This window comes from Mustela putorius, unplaced genomic scaffold, assembly GCF_011764305.1.
Source record: "Mustela putorius furo isolate JIRA1106 unplaced genomic scaffold, ASM1176430v1.1 tig00001059_pilon_pilon_pilon, whole genome shotgun sequence".
NCBI classification, from domain to species: domain Eukaryota; kingdom Metazoa; phylum Chordata; class Mammalia; order Carnivora; family Mustelidae; genus Mustela; species Mustela putorius.
In genome coordinates, this window is record NW_025421553.1 from 4263736 (window position 1) to 4277151 (window position 13416).

Below are 13416 nucleotides of genomic sequence, written 5' to 3' on the forward strand. Positions count from 1 at the left end.
CCCAGACTTCAACAAATGTCTTCAGTGACCCAAGCACAAGTAGGACATTCCACAGTTCCTGGATCCCAGCACAAGGCCGCACAGAGTGGATCACGTGCGGCCTGAGAAAAACCAGATGCTTGGGAAAGAAGTAAGATACTGGAAATACTGTACGGTCTAGACTGAATGCTTCAGTGGTCTGGAGATAAACAAAGTAGGCCAAGGGGTGAAATGTGTGAGCTCAGTCAGCTTTACCCATGAGACTTCCAGCTCCTATCTTCAGGAAACAGCTAAGTCTCGTTTATGTGACCACAGGCAAACTTGGCATGCACTTACTCGCTTTTAGTTTTTGATTGGTGTACTTGATTTTATAGGACATCACATTCCCATTGCAAGCATTTCCCCAGATTTTAGGGCCTGATCTGGGGACATAGGAAAAGGAACTCTCCACAGGCATTTCCTTCCTGCAGAAGGTGCTAACCGAGGTGCCCTCCACTGAGGAGGAAGGATGGGTATTCTGGGTCTTGGCTCCAAGCTGTTACTTCTCCTCGGATGTTCCCCAGGCAGATCTGTGCTGATGCTCTGTACATTCACCAGGGATAGATCTGCAAAGGTTGAGTGAGAACTGGTTGGTTCCAGGGTAGGCATGAGCCTAATGCTTTAGGTGCCTTATCCAGATGGTGTCAAAGAATGTTACCACTCACACAGACACAAGAGATCATCAGCACAGATCTCTCATTTGACAGACTAGGAAAACAATGCTCCCAAACTGGTGCCTGCCAAACTGTCTCTCAATACTGCTCCCTTCCCACCAAACGATGAGCATCTATCCAGGCTCTGGTCCTATCAGAATAAGGGCCCCATCTGGCTGGGCTCACCAACCTGTGCACAAGATGCTGCCAGAGCACTGTCCCAACATTCCCAGGGTGAGTTCCTGAGCTGGCTTTTTTTCCAGTCATCCTGTTTCTGACCCTCACTTTGATCCTTTGGATCATGTCCCATTCGGCTCCTCCAGCCTAATGAATCTTTTGAGTCAACTTAACTGGACTTTCAATTAACTTTCTTCCTCTCAATAGTCTTATGCAGGTCTCCACTGGCACCCTTCCAGGACCCCCTCCCACACTTGCAGACTCTTCTCTGGGCAGCCCTGCTGGGAGATAAACTAACTCCACAGTCCCATCCTCATCGTGACTTGGCATGGCAAGGCTGTAGGAAGCAGCTCTGCCGAAACAGATGTGTGATCAAATAACATAGAAAGCCAAAGTCTTACTATAGTAAGACTATCATAATATTTAGTCTATCAACTAGTCATATTAATGTAGAAACCACCAAGCCCTTTGAGGATCATATGTGGCAAGTGTCAAAGAAAGCAACCACAGTTGACTTTGATGGGTAAGCTAACTTCTTGGGAAAAAAGTCCAGGCTTAAGATCCTAGGGTTACAAATGAAACTCGAAGATAGGCTTATGATCTAGCAACAAAGCAGCAGCATACAGAATTAAAACGAACAAACAAACAAAAAACTGAAGAAATACAACTCTTCTGAAAAAAATTGGAAGAAACTGTATCCACACGAACATAATTTTTAAGTAAATGCTCTAGGCACTAATGCAGTGCCTTTCAGATTATCAGCTTTTCAGGCAGACTTATTCAAATGCCTGAGTCTGCATTCCTAAGATAAATTCCATTTTTCATGCCTCTCAGTCCTAATATGGGAAGTTAAGTACTGTAAGTAAGTCATAACATTTTTCTTTGTTTTTGAGCTGACATACATGTATGTATGCATTTAGCCCAGCATTACATCTGTGATGTTTCAGTCTGCTCTTATAAAGCATCCTCTAAACTTCTCCTTTGGATCTGTGGTCCATGTCTTCTTCCTGGAAAAATGTACCCTTTCATCTCTTTCTCCAAATCCAATAGGCCTTTGAAGGAGAGAACACCCCTTCCTTGAAGTCTTCTATGACTGCACCAGCCAACCATGTTTTGTTATATCTTCTGATCTCTCACACTGTTCACTGTCCTTCTCATTCTTCCAGCATTTCTTGATGATATGAACCAAATACTGAGGCTTATGAAAACTTAACTGGGGATTTGAATTAACATGTGTCCTTATCTAAGATTGCTTTCCATCAAAATATAGTTTCTCGGTAATTGGCATATATTATTTTAATAATATCTTAGTTCTAGAATTTAAAAAATGGCTTTCCTTTAAAACAGGTGGCCAATTGACAGGTCATGGACCATATTCAACACAAGAAGTATTTTTTTTTCTCCTACACCATGTTGGGTTGCCCACTGTTTTATAGATAAATTACTACAGGCTTGATATTTTTACATGGGGAAATTTTATCCAAAATATATATTTTTAACTTTTTTTCATCTATATAAAGATTTGGCAGCATGGGGTCCCATGCTAACCTACAGAAGAAAGCAGTCACTTTAGACAAGTCACCCCAGATTGCTCCAGTCCTAACATCACACACATCCCTACAGAGCTGACACCGAGACCACTGCCTTCCCTCGCCTTCCAGTCACCTCACTTCGTGCATTTGCCTTATCTTTCCTTTCTCCATAAACATGAGCCTTTGCAAGGTCCCTCTTGACTAAACTGTTTTTAACCACAGTTTAACTCCTTTTTGCTTTCTTCAAATTTATGTAGCAATTTAAAACTTCCTCTTGTCTTCACTTGAGGTGTCAAAATTCTTCTACTTAGCTCACTGGCTGCTGAGTTTTCAGAATTTCAAAGCAACTTAATTCCAAAAGCTCTTAACTACCTACTTTGAAATAATCTGTCTCCTTAACTCTTTTCATTATTGAAATACTTCTAATTCACTCTTCTCTGACTTCAGAGCAGTACGCCTGCTCCATTTAGTTTGCTATAAGTTAGAAAGAACAACATGATAGTATCACCACTGCCCAGGTCTCTAAACTGTGGGGAGCAGCTGATTTTTCAATGTAACTGAGAGAAGGCTTCACCAAGTTTGAGAGTCATGCTGACATTCCACATTATGGAAAGTCAGTGACAGGAAGCAAAAGCTGATACCTACATGGACACACAATTGTCAGGTCTTCCTTTTGAATGAGACCTAAGGAACCAAACCAACCCAGCACTCATGGAAACTAAGCCTGGAGCCTAGTTGTGTAGCTCAGCATATTCTCTCCCTGATCCGGTCTGTAAATACGCAGTCAAATCTCATGACACTCTGAGCTAATGGAGTTCAGCTACTAGAAGGTCTTTGGAGGGCAATCAGGTGCTATTAAAAAATATGCTAATGACAGCTTGTGATCTAGCAGCAGGACCCCAGGATTTGGAGTTGGCATGGCAACTGCCAGCAGATAGTTCACGCAGAACAGGAACAACGGAAAGAATTAGAATGAGCTGCTTAAATGCAAGTGTTAATGAAAAAAATGTGGAATACAACTGCCCTCAGTTGGAAAAAAAAAAAAAAAAAAAAAACACATACAACAAACCAAAGACCTGAAAGTGAAATTAATGCCTTCATTCTGGTATGGCCATAGAAGGAAAGCCATCCATTGGAAAGAATTTAGTATTTAGCCTGATGATATTTTAGAAGACCTATGACTCTGTTGGAATCTGTGTGTTTCATATGTGGATGACAGAAGTGTCATATGTGTATGTGTCTCCTCGCCAAGGCTGAAAGAAGAGGTCTGACAGGGAACAGCTTTTAGCAATCCACTGTATCAAAGGCAGTACAGATGGCTGTTTTCGCTTTTAGCTTAACTGAATGTCAAAGAAAAAGAAAATGGGCTCCCATAAGCACATATCCAACATGCAGAAAGAGGCTAAAACTGGGGCTTGAACATCAATTTCTGGGCAAATCGACTCTAAGTTTAAATGTGTGTGCACAGGGGCACCTGGGTGGCTCAGTAGGTTAAAGCCTCTGCCTTCGGCTCAGGTCATGATCCCAGGGTCCTGGGATGGAGCCCCACATTGGGCTCTCTGCTCAGCAGGAAGCCTGCTTCCCCTTCTCTCTCTGCCTGCCTTTCTGCCTACTTGTGATCTCTGTCTGTCAAATAAATAAAATCTTTAAAAAAAAAAATGTGTGTGCACATGTATACATTCCTGTATTTAGGTGTGTCCCGCACTCTTTCCCCTCTTTGCCTGAAGCTGGAAATTTCATACCAACTCAGTGTCTGCCACTGTTGGCTTGAGACCATAAAGAACAAGATTATTTCCTGCTTTCCCATTGCAAAGAGTAAATGCCATTGGAGATGATTTCTCATGGTGGGAATGGACAAACAGCATGCTAAGTTCACGGTCTCCATTAGCCTTGCTAGCTGATGATAGAATAAAATAATGTGAAAGGGAGCCTTCCGAGACAGGCAGTGATGGGAGTGACTCCAGGAAAATAGAGGTAATGTATCTGCAGCCAGCAGAGAGGCTCTCACATGCTGAAGATGGAAATGAAGCCAGCAATGCAGAAAGTAGGCACGCACATCTCTGGGGGCTGAGGAAAAAGGAAACAGAGAGGCAGATAGACCATGAATTAAGTGAGTTGGGAATGCAAAGAGAACACTAGCAAAATTCGTGAAAGCTCAAAGGGCAATCCATATGCAAAAGACTAGCAGTGGGGCAAAGAAGGAATTCATTCCCTCAAAGATTCATGTTTCATCCATGCTGTCCGGAGCCTTGCCCGAAACCCCCACGTTGGGAAAATGTTCTGTCATTTGAAAAATACACTTTTAAAATGACTTAGGCATAACTTCCTTTTTCTTAGTCACTTCCTTCCTTCTCTGATACAATAGCCCCTTAAAGAACAACAAAGGGAGAAAAGCTGGTGGAAATGCGTACAATTTGAAACAATCTCTATTGTCCTAGATGTGCTCAATCCAGCAGGGACTGACAGGTGCTCTGTGGCTGAAAGGATGGACATCAAAATGGCTTCATATAAATAACACTTGGGGATCAAGGGTTTTGCGGGACAGCCTGAAATTTATATAATCTGAAGAGTCCCCATTTAAGAAAAAATATATAGAGAATTACAACACAAAGTTGCTAGGAGCCTCTTAGAGTATTGGAAAGGGCTTGCTTAAGTGAGGGGCCATGTCAGATCATATCCAATACCTACCATATATTACTGGGGGCACACCTGTTAGGGGAAAGGGGGGCCTTTACAATAAAGGGTCCTTAGGCAAGGAAAAATAGGATCCCTTTATTCTTTTATATTTCAGCCATCATCCAAGACACAACCTGGGTTTAAAATACCCACATTGTCTACTCATTAGACTAAATTCTGCATCCTGTACTGCTAATAGCACTTCCTGAGGAAATGGGCTGAAATTCCAAGATAACATCATTAAGAAACCAAGTGAAATTAAGGTGCCAGGCATTTACTTCTAGGGAATGCATAAATGACTAGTATTTTGCCTAAAATAAGACAAAATTTCTTGGTCTTATAGCAGATCTGATAGTGACATGTGTGGTGTAAAAATGAAAGAAGCCAAAAGGTTTACCTTGAATCCTTCTAGATGCTAAAGACAGGTAACTCATTGCTTATATGTTAAGTACTAATTTAATCAAAGCTATTATAAACTATATGAGTTTATATGAGGCTCCTAAAGAATGATATGATGGGGCACCTGGCTGGCTCAGCTGGTAGAGCATGCGACTCTTGATCTCGGGGTTGTGAGTTCAAGTCTCACATTAGGTAGAGCGATTACTTAAAAAATAAAACTTTCAAAAAAAATAGACCACTAATGTTTTAATAGGATTCTTTTGTTTTGGAACCACAACTATGATTTAGCTGCACAGGAATTTAAGTGGGCCAGTGTCCTTACTGTCATCATCAGGGGATGGTTTCCTGTGGGGGGGTTGGAGGGGCTCCTATGAGGGCCCTCAATTACTCAGGTTGTTTGTGCTGTTTGGGACAAAGGATGTGAACAGATGAGTGAGGACTTTCTTCTGCAAGGGCGCCCTCTTGTGAGCATCTCCTCAATTATCTAACAAGGGAAAGAACACATACCCCATCCTGTTGCCTCACGAAAGGCACAACTGTGAAGATTCAGTGTTTCCCATAAAGCCTTACTGGGGTGGCTCAGTTTTTTGAGCATCTGACCCTTGATTTCGGTTCAGGTAATGATCCTGGGGTCGTGAGACCAAGCCCCCGGTTGGGCTATGGGCTCAGCTGGGACTCTGCTTGAGATTCTCTCTCCCTCTCCCTCTTTCCCACTTGTGTGTGGGCACTCTCTCAAAAATAAATAAATAAATCTTTTAAAAATAGTAATTAAAAAAAATAATAAAGACTTACTCATCAGGCCTTGTCCAGAAATGGTCTCTCCCCTCTCCTCGCTGTGTTTGAACTGGCATGTTCCCCGATTCTATGGGAACCTTCTATAATAAATAACCCTACAGCTTCCCTGTCAGGCAGGGTCCTGAGCAGACATGGCTTGCACCTACCTCGACATTCTCCTGAACTTTCCCACATCCACAAGACCCCAAATTAACTTCCCCTTACTTGCCTCTTTCCTTGTCTTCGCCCTTCATTCTCATAAAGCTTCTCAATTCACTTTTACCTCTAGGCTCCCTCCCTCGAAGGCCATTCTCTTCATCCAAACCGTACTTGCTCATAACCCTCTCCAAATCTTCCTTTTCCTTCAGGTCTCAGCCTAAAAGTCAGGGAGGCCTGGTCTCCTCCCTCCAAGCAGGGAATTGTGCTCCCATGGTCCTCTCCTTCTCTAACATAGCTCTTGCTGGGCTCCATTTTGATCATCTTTGACTTACCAGCACCAGCACCCACCAGACCAGGCTCCCCCCTACCTAATTTTTCCTGTTTGTGGCCCCCATGCCCATCCTGTTGTCTGCCACTTAGTAGGTGTTATGTAGGTATTAGGTGATGAAAAAAAATGAAAAATGACACATAACCAGACACCGCTCTCTAACACTGCACACGCTCTTCTTAAGCATGAATGTGGACCCATTTGGTACAATTCTTGGATAGCACTGGATTACCATCCATGTATCTACAGAGTAAACAACTACCCACCACCCACTACATGTCAAACACAGAACTGTGTGTAAAAGGAACTGGCAGAGAAATTAAAGATAAGTAGGACCATAAGCACAGAAGAATGGGGTCTACAGTGCCAAAGGGAGAGAGGGTTCCATACATGAGAGGAATGATAAGCTCTTAAAGCTTCACCTGCTGAGAGGACAAAATTCTTAGTCATGACCAGTTGGGTGGTAGTTGTTAGAAACATCATTTGGAGCAATTACAGTAAAGTGGTGAAAATGACTGGCTTGTTACTTTTAATCACATTCCAAGGTTTCTAGGAAGAGTGAGGAAGGAGTAGGCATGTCTGTGTCTACTGCAAGAAAGCTCCCCAAGCTGGTGTTAGCTTTTATTAAATCCCAGGCTTCATGCAGCCCCAATAAAGACTCAGATTTGGCTGGCCTTCCAGTCAGGACAGTGATAGAGCATCACATCCCCTAAATTCCCCTGCCTCCTTTGAACACATCTAATTTAGCCTCTTTGGCTTCTTATCAGGCTCAAGGAACAATATAAGATTGTGAAAGTGCACTTTTGAGAAGGGTAATTGCCGTGAATGACTAAAGAAGGCATCCCAGCACTAAAGTGTTACCATGAGCTCTAAAAACCTGCAAATCATATGATAATTATTCCTGAAGCGCCTTGGCAACCCTTAAGTATAATTATCATGTAATCTGCAAGGCATGTAATGTTTTCAAAAACAAGCATGAATGGAAAAGAAAGCTAATGAGCCCCTCCCGTTTTTATTAGCACAGCCCAGCTCTGAGGTCAAAGGGACCAAGCTATAGGCAGCAATAGGTCATTTCAGAGAGAGCGCCTCCTTCTAGTAGGAGTTCATCACTTTGTAATCCACCCTGAAGGCCTTGGTTGCCTGTTGGCTCCAAAGAGTGATTCAGAGTCTTTGTGCTTTCTTTCCTCTCTCAGAAGCAGGTGGCTTCTGCATTTCCTATGTGAAGTACTCAAGTGAGTCTTAAGGATTTTAAGATGAACTCGGAACAAGTTAACTTCATCCGGCATGGTGGATGGAGGCTTTTCAATTTGCTCTGTTTACCATGCAGAAAAAGGGGAAAATAAGGATAAATAGGTCCACAAAGCTTGTGGGTTCTGCTCCTGGTCCACAGTGAGGATTTCACCTGTCCTCCTGGAGAACACTGTAGTGATTACCTAACTCTTCGGGAACCATCAATGCCCTGGTGTGAAATGGAGCAACTATGTTTAAGAGAGAAAAAGCACACCACAATTTTATAGTTTCAGGCAGGAGACCAGAAAAAGGTGAAACATGTGGCTATTTGGAGAGATATTAAGTGAAAGGTAATTTTGAAAACTGCAGGCCATCACCAGCAAAAAGAAGAGCTTATTTAGCTGCAATATAGTGACAAGTGGCTTTCCTATGTTGGATGGCAGATGGAATTATTGGACTGAGAGGGCTGATAGGGGAGGTTTTCTCTATCCTAACACAGAGGCTAACCATTAGTCCTCTGGGTGTTACAGAGCACAGGATCTGATAGATCACAGTAGTGACTGAATAAATACAATCCATATAGAAATCTATACTGTTTCCAGAACTCTTGGCTTGTAGCAAATTTAGGCAGCAGACAGGGAGAGAGGAGGATGGAGTTTGCTAGCATGTAGGCTATAATCACTGTCCCTCTGTGATGTCAAACATACTTCTGCTCTCACCTTCCCCTCTTTCCCCTGCCATCCTCTCCCACAACTCTGGGGCCACTTCCCATAGTCAGGGCCAGAGGGTCTTTCTTCTCAATCTTCTATCCCCAATCCTCCAGAGCAGAGCAGTCAGATTCAGTAAAAGGACAGTGCTCGATCTCACACCAGAGACAAAAATGTCAAGACTGGATTTTTTTTTTTTTAACTAAAATTTTGCTTGGCTTTTAGTTTTATTTTATAAACCTATTTAAAGAAAACCAGGGAAATATAGAAAAGTAGAAAGGATGAAAAACTTACCCAGAGCCACTATGGCTTATCTTTCTTCTTATCTCTTTTTCTAAGTAATATTTGATTTTTTTTTAACTATGGGCAGATAGAATGTATCATTTGTATCTTACTTTAAGACATAATTATCACTTCTCAGCCTTTTGGCTAACATCAAGTGAAGACATAGTTATTTCCCCGTGATATTATATATTTTTCACAAATACTTTTATTGGCCATAGGATGACAGCACAATATGTACTAATCGCTCTATGATGGCAAAATGCTATTATTTCTAATTTTTCACCATTCACCAATGCACCATGAGGGCTATCCTTATGAATGTATCATTTCCTTTCTCTAAAATTCTTTTCCTAGGAAAAATTTTATGACCTAGTGTTAGACAAAGCATTCCTAAGAATGACACCAAAGTAGAACCTATAGAGAAAAAAACTGATAATTTGGACCTCAAATTAAAAGGTTTTCTCTGCTTAAGAAATTGCCAAGAGAATAAAGAGATAAGTTATAAATGTGAGGAAACATTTGCAAATCATGTATCTAAGAAAGACTGTCCAGAATACATAAAAAAAAAAAACTATAAAAGCTCAAAGCAAACAACCCAATTACAAAATGTGCAAAGAACTTGAACAGAATCTTTACCAGAAAGGATACAGGGATGGTAAATAAACACATGAAAAGATGTTCAACACCATTAGCCATTAAATGTAAATACAAAACCAAAATTAGCCTCTCAGAATGGCTAAAATAAAGAATACTGACAACATCAAGTGCTGACGAAGAACTAGGACTCTCCTATATTGCTGGAAGGAATGCAGAGTGGTATAGTGCTCTGAAAAATGATTTCGCAGTTTTACATAAAGTTAAAATACCCTTAACACTGACCTTGAAACCTCATTCCTCGTTACTTACCCTAGAGAAATAAAAACTAATGTTCACACAAAAGCCTGTATAGCTACTAACTGAAAATTACTCTATGTTTTTAAACGAGCAGAGGCATAAACAAACTGCAGCATCCATACAACGAAATACAACCAGACAGTAAAAAGGACCCAAACTACTGATAGACTAAACAGCCTGGATAAATTTTAAAAACACCATACTGAAAGTTGCTAGTCTTAAAGGTTGTATATTGTATGGTTCCACTTATAGGACATTCTTGAAGACAAAATTATAGTGTTTTGAAACCAAATCAGTGGTTTTCAGGGGCTAAGGCAAGGGGTTTATGACAATAAAGGGACAGCTCAAGGGAATTTTTTTTAGATGATAGGATAGAACGGTACTGACTGCAGTGGTTACAAGAATCTATACATGTGTTTAAATCTCATAAAATTCTACTTCAAAAGAAAAAAAACAATAAAATTGTATGACCATTTTTGGAAACTAAGTTAAATTTAAAAATAGACTTAATTTTTAGGAAAAAATCACCAAAAGTCGGATAAATGGGGCGCCCTAAGACAAAGCAGCCATGAGGAGTTTCATTAACTGTTAAGCTTAACCACGTGCAAATTAAGATGCAATGAGACTTGCCCAAGGTCACTGACAAGCCTGAGACAAGAAGGAAAATTACACCCACCTGTTTCAGGGCTGTTTTCCCAAGTGCCCAAGTCTCTCCAAGATGTACTGTGGAAAGTTTTGGAATAATTTACTTCCTATGAATCCAATCCAGAGAGGGTATGGTGGGGAGAAAGAACAGAGGGGAACTGCGTAACTGCACTTTGGAAAATCAGCTCCATTCTGCAAAAACCTTGTTTTAATCAGTCTCTGACCATGTGTTCTCCCAGCTAGTGAGCAAACAGGCATAGCTTTGCAGGATTTCACATCCAACTCTGTCAGAAGGAAAAGTTCAGAACGTTGGTCCTTGTTTGGCTGATGAAAATTCCCAGACATAAGAGAGGCTAACAAATTGCAACAAGAGTGAAGACCTGCATACCTCAAAAATATTGTATGATTGTGCTTCAAAATGAAGGTAACAGAAGCAATTCACTCTTTCACATAAGTGAATTATTTATTGGTTATGTGAAAAATTATGCACTTAAATATGGAGATTCTTAAGAAAAAAAAAATATTTTTACCCACTAATAGGCTATTTCATGATTGTTAAACATTCCCTTCAAGACAGAGAATTTTTTTAATGTATTTTATGGCTTTTTAAAGATAATCATAAAAGGATGGAAAGTTTAATTATCATGTAGATTCACAATGTTTATCTCATTTTCCCATTATTTTCTCATAGTCTCAAAGTTAATAAAAAATACTCAGGATAATAAAAAACAGCATAGATAAGCTAATAAATAAAAACAAACACAATTCTAACTATATCAACTGAGAAATAAAATTTTTAAATACATTACCAGCTTCTTGTATGTTGCAATAAAGGATAATATACATGGTAAAAACTGAAATCTTAAACTGGTTTGTAAACTGGCCTCCAGTCGACGCAGGGCCAGGAGAGACCAAAGAGAAAGGCAGGTTGCTCCAGATTGGTCAGTGGCAGTTTTAATAAGCAAGGGAACTTACAAGCTCTGTCTTGGGCAGCTGCAAGAGGAGTAAATCCCCGTACTCGCCTGCTGGAATCTTAAAGTTCAAAGTTTATATAGCGTCCTTAACTGGGGTTCCATCACATACAACGTTCCTATGATCTCAACAGCACGTTTCTCTCCCTCAAGACTGCACCCTTGAAAATGGCTGCCACTGCGGAACGGTGGGATCTACAACTGCGGAAGCGGGGAGGAGCCTCCGGTCGCTGAGGGCCGGGATCCCCGGATGCAGCTCACAGGTGCTCCGCCAGTCAGCCCTGCCGTGACCTAGTCCAGCAATACCTAGTTTGAATCTGAGTCAGGAAATCTGCTCTAAAACATTAACAACCTAAAAGGGCCTTAATAAGCTTTGTCATACTTTGGAATATTGAAATTCCATTTATTTTTCCCAAATGTATTTGATTTCATTCCAGTAAGAGTTGAAATGACAGGTTTTTTGAAGCTGCAAGTCACTCTCAAGATCCCTTATTTACCACCTTCACAGCTGAGGAGATTGAGGCAGAAAGAATCCCACAGCTGCTTTGTCAGACCTGGTGTCTGCCAGAAGTCGGTGCCTCCCTTCTCTTCCCTCTGCTCTGCTTGAGTGGTTCTCTCCTCTCTGGGCCCCTTAAAAGTGGAGAAATTTTCCCGACTCGATGGGGGGAACTTCTGCTAGGTCCGACAATCTGGTAACATTGCCTGAAATCAAATAGAACATATGCTTCCTAAAATTTCAGAGCACCATATTTTGGGGGACGAGTAATATTCAAGTGAAGATGTAAAGCCAGCCAGTGGGCAGCTATGGGTCTTGAACTCAACTATAAAGTTATGAGCTGCAGGGGGTGGTGGTGGCTAAGTCAGTTAAGTGTCTGACTCTTGATTTCAGCACAGCTCTTGATCTCAGGGACTTGAGTTCAAGCTTAGTGTTGGGCAACATGCTGGGTGTGGAGCCTACTTTAAAAAAGTTATTAGCTTCAAATTGATATTTGGGAATTATTAGTATATAAAGACAGTCAGGGATAATGTGGCAAGAGGAGCAGAAGCAAGTAGAAGGGAGGATTCTGGGAAGCTTCAACATTCCAGGAAAAGGGAGAGCTAGAAACCAGGGAAAGAGTGTTCCTAAGCCATGGGATGAGATGATTTTAGGAAAGATGGAGTGGTCGTCCATGTTGAGAGGAATGGTTCTCATTTTGTTGAGAAACTTAAACAGCTGTGGAAAATTACCAGAGTTCATAGAGTAGGATATTGTGGAAGCTCATCTGTTTGATGTTGTGTTCAATTCAATTCAGGTTTATTAGACCATTTCTCTGTTCCTAACAGGGTGTTGGAGACAAATATAATCTAGATATAATTTCATTACTTAAGAAGCTTAAGACCTAAGAGCAGACTCTGAAGTCAAATATAGAAAATGACTAACGAAAGATCCACATAAGAAAAAATAAACATATTGGGTTGAGTTCTTCGATTTTCATTTGAGTATTTAGGTTTCTTTAGATAAAAGGGTTAGCACTGCAGTGTCAAAAATATGACCCCAAAAATGGAAAAATTAAATAGACTCTGCGATATCAATTTAGGGAAAAAAAACACGTTATTTTGGAGTCATACAGATATAGTCATGATATATTCCTATCTGGGATAATAGCATGATTTGATTTGTCATTTCATTTTATAGTAGCAGAGCTTGTGAATATTTAAATGCTTCCTAATTATGTTTATTAAATGTTATATGTCATTGTTACAATTTTTAAAGTGATTTTGAAAAAATTCTATAAATCAATCTGTTTCTGCAAGACCTATTTCTATAGTACTTATATTTATCACATTTCTACATTTTACATTGAAGAGCATTCAGATAGAAATCAAAGAGCTCTATTATTAACTCAATTACCTCTTTGAAGAAATAGTGAGGACATTTATCAATTATTAGTGGGGAAGAAATGTAGAAACAGGGATTAGAAAACTGGG